The sequence below is a fragment of the Lithobates pipiens genome, unplaced genomic scaffold (assembly GCF_037356315.1).
Source record: "Lithobates pipiens isolate NorthernLeopardFrog02 unplaced genomic scaffold, aLitPip1_a1.2 Scaffold_19, whole genome shotgun sequence".
NCBI lineage: Eukaryota > Metazoa > Chordata > Amphibia > Anura > Ranidae > Lithobates > Lithobates pipiens.
The window spans coordinates 30,182,901-30,187,178 of NW_027507764.1; positions in this window are offsets into that span (position 1 = coordinate 30,182,901).

The following is a 4,278-nucleotide window of genomic DNA, read 5'->3' on the forward strand; positions in this document are numbered from 1 at the left end:
TCTGGAATCACAACATCAGAAAATACTAATTAGTTTTATTTGACACGACTCTATAATAAACAGCATTAAACACAAGAGATACAACTATAATTCTAGCACTTTAAATGACCCTGTTTCGGCCACATCTGGAGTATGCTGTCCAGTTCTGGGCACCAGTCCTCAGGAAGGATGTTCTGGAACTGGAGAGAGTCCAGAGAAGGAAAACAAAGCTAATAGGGGGGCTGGAGGACCTTGGTTACAAGAAAGGACTTCAAAACAATAAACCTATTTTCCCTGGAGACGCGCTGCTTAAGAGAAAATACGATGGCAATATAAAAATATCTCAGTGGTGATTCTAGCATAGGGGAGCACTATTCATTCTCAGGTAGCTTAAGAAGACTGCATAACGGTTTCTTTATTGTCAGAGTGCTAAGGGATTGGAAATCCCTTCCACAATCTGTGGTGTCAGCGGAAAGTTTTGATAATTTATTAAAACTCTTCAATGCGCGTATTAAAGAAAGTAATATACAGGGATAAAGAAAATGGTAGTGACATATACACACACACAAAGCAACATAAGTTGAACCGGGTGGACTGGTGTCTTCATTCAACCGTACCAACTATGTAACATCCCTCTGGATTTGACCCAATATCTATTAATTGCACCCTCCCTTAGAGGGTAATGGTAGTACTGAAACTAAAGAGTTATTTTAAGTTTTAAGGAAGGTATATGCTTACAGTTCTTATCAAATACATTTTGGGCCTATAGAGATGGGCTTTTCTTCCAGCAAGTGGCTTTTGTATTCCTATACAAGTCTATGGTAACGCAAAACCCTCTTGAAGCAACCTTAAATTCAACTGGTCAACACATTCTAAGTTATTTTAAAAGGGTCTTAAATGGACATCAAACTCATTCTATTTACACAAGACCTTAATCTGATGTTGGAGATACATACAACTGTAGATAATAAATAAAATGATTTAATATACTTAAAAGAGAGAGAGGAGGGAGGCAGAAAGACAATGGGGGAAGGACCCAGAGCTCCATTTTTCAAATCCAACAAATGTCTACAACAAAGTAACAACCGGGGACTTTCTAGCATTTCACCCAGAGATATAAATTCAAAACTTATACACATATACAAATCAAATCTACAAAAATATTTCCAAATGCATTAGGCACATCATACAAAAGTTTCTGTATTGAGCATCATATGTGAATCTTTTAAACTTTTGTATGATGTGACTGATACATTTGGATTTTTTTTTTTTTATAGTTATATTTTGAATTTTAAAAGCAATTCTACGAAGTCCCCAGTTTTACTTTGCTTTAGTAAAGTTACTAAAACCCCATAGCGAGTTGAATTTGGACAAAAAAATAGCAGGTTAGAACATCTGAACTTTTTATTGCCATTTCCAATGTCAATATATATATACTGTAGGTGAACCTGACAAATCAATCTTCTTACAAAATATCAACGTGCAAACGCAATTTGAATTAATGGCTGCCATCAAAAATGGAAAAGGGAACTCTACTGGAAACAGTGGCATGTTTGACCCATCTGGACTGCACTGCACATATATAACATTCCCATCTACTCTCTCCACCAGATTTATCATATCAATAGATGTCGGGAAGGGGCTCAGTGATATTGTTTTGGCGTTCCCTAGATGTTAATCTTATTCTGATATTTAGTACTGTCTACCTTGTATGACGCCAATATGATATCTGAAAGTATTCTATTTCCTGTTTTTGCTTTCTAAAATTCCTTATTGCCCTTCTATCAAGAGTTATGTATGTACGAACTACTGAGTAATGTATTTACTATACACATTTTTGCTCATGTATGTATTGAGTATAGCACTCTTTTATAATTCAAATAAAAATTTATAGTAAAACAAAAATGCTTTTTTCTTTCAAACCCAACTGAAAATTGTAACAGACAACCTAAGAAGATCTGTTTCATTTTATTCCAAGAATACTTGAACAAAGGACACCTCAATGCCTACATGGGGGGTGGTTATATGCTTAAAAAGGGCACTCAATATTCAATTAGTATACAGATCTCTAAAAAAAACACACACATTTAATTCCACTTGTAAGGCATTAAAGGGCAAGTGAAATAAAGAAGAAGAATTTAAATTCAGAGAACATTAAAAACCCTTTTTCTCTATAACTTTCTGGTAAGACATCTATACTGTTTGGGTTGAGATTAGGAAAAATAAAACTTGCATGTACAAAAAAAGACGGACAGAAATTGTGAAATTTGTAACTCACAAAATAAACAACATTTGAAGTTAAATTGTTTATTAACGTGCAACTACTTATCTACATTCTATCAGACAATTTAATGGTTTCATTTTATTTCAAGGGAACATAAAGGAAGAACATCTGAAAGCATTTATGAGGTTTTTTAAATTCTAAAAATATATAGTATAGAGTATGAATGTGAAGGGATGGTATGAGAGTTAAGAATGAGGAAATATATGTAAAATTTAAGATGTCAAAGTAAAACAAAATGAAAAAGTATGTAAATTAATATGTAAGAAAAATTTGCAATAAAGAGTTTTGAAAAAAAAAATCTAAAAATAAAATATTGCAAAACAATGTGTATATTTAATCCATATGTGGATCTCTAAGCAAAAGAAAATAATTTAATCCCACGCGTAGAGCAGTAACAGGCAAGTGAAATAAAGAAAAAAAAATGATTTAAATTCTGGGAACATTAAAAACTTTGTCCAGGCTGAAATTAAGAAAACACTTGCAAGTACAAAAAAGACAGACAACGTTTGATGGTGAACATGCAGTTGCTAATATACAACACAGCAGACAATTTAAGATGGAACGTTTAATGTTATTTCAAGGGAACATAAAGAAAGAACATCTGGATATAATGCACGAGGCTGGTTGGATTCTAAAAATTAAATATTGCAAAAATAATGTGGATATTCAATCAATATATATGGATCTCTAATTAAAAGAAAATAATCAAATCCCACTTGTAGGGCCACAACAGGCAAAGTGAAAAAAAAGTAAAATCATTTAAATAATTTACATTTAGGGAACATTAAAAACAAAAGTTTGCTTTTTCTTTTTAACTTTCTGCTAAGATTTCTGTATTGTTAGGTTATCATTGTAACATATGGTGAAAGACGGAAAAAACTTTTGATTTTGAATTGCGTTTAACATGCAACTGCTAATCTACTATCTAACAGACAACCCAAAATGGAGCTGTTTAATTTTATTTCAAGGGTACATAAAGATAGAAAATCTGAATGTAATGTATGAGGTTGGTTGGGTTCTAAAATCAAAATATTGCAAAATAATGTGGATATTCAATAAATCTATGGATCTCTGAACAAAAGAAAATAATCAAATCCCATATGTAGGACCACAACAGGCAAAGTGAAAAAAAAAGAAAAATAATTGAAATCGTTTTAATGTAGGGAACAATAAAAACAAAAAGTTTTAGTTTTTTTTTCCTACTTAACTTTTTGCTAAGACATCTGTATTGTTAGGTTGTCATTGTAAAATATGGTGAAAGTGAAAACGAGGAGATTAGGAAAATACTTGCTATGTCCAAAAAAAAAAAGACAGACAGGAATGGCAAATATTAGAACAACCTAAGATGAAATGGTTTAATTTACTTTTGACGGTACATGAAGAATGAACATATGAATGTAAAGCATGAAGCTGAAATATTTTTAAAAATAAAGTATTGTAAAATAATGTGGATATTCAGTCAATATATCCATCTCTAAAATAAAAGGCCCTTTAGAACATTAAACGGTTTTACTATTCCATTTCCTGCTAAATACATCTCCTCAAATCAGAGAAAAATCCCAGCATTTTAAAGCATAAAACTATCCGGTCTACAAATCTTTGGGGTTCTGTATGACTTACCTTAAACAATGAAGGTATTGATGTCTCCAAGTTGGTCTTCACTGAGGAAGTCTATATGGTCTTCTCCAAAGCGATTCTGGTGGGAAGTGGTCAATGGAGAAAATAAATCACTTTTGCTACAAGCAAAATGAGATTCACTGAATAAGGACTGGAGGTCTATATGTGTGTCTGGTATATATGTGAGAAGAAAACTGAATTTGCTAATTGATGGGAGATTCTGATTGGCTAACACACCAGGAGCTATTCATTAACATATGACTGGAGACTTTGGATTGAGCTCTAGAAGGGTGTGGCCAATAGGTCCATAAGAATGGGGTTTGTTTATACTGTGCCAGTGTGTTGAGGGCGGGAAAGTTACCCTGAAACTAATTTCAAATGATTTAATTAAGGAACCC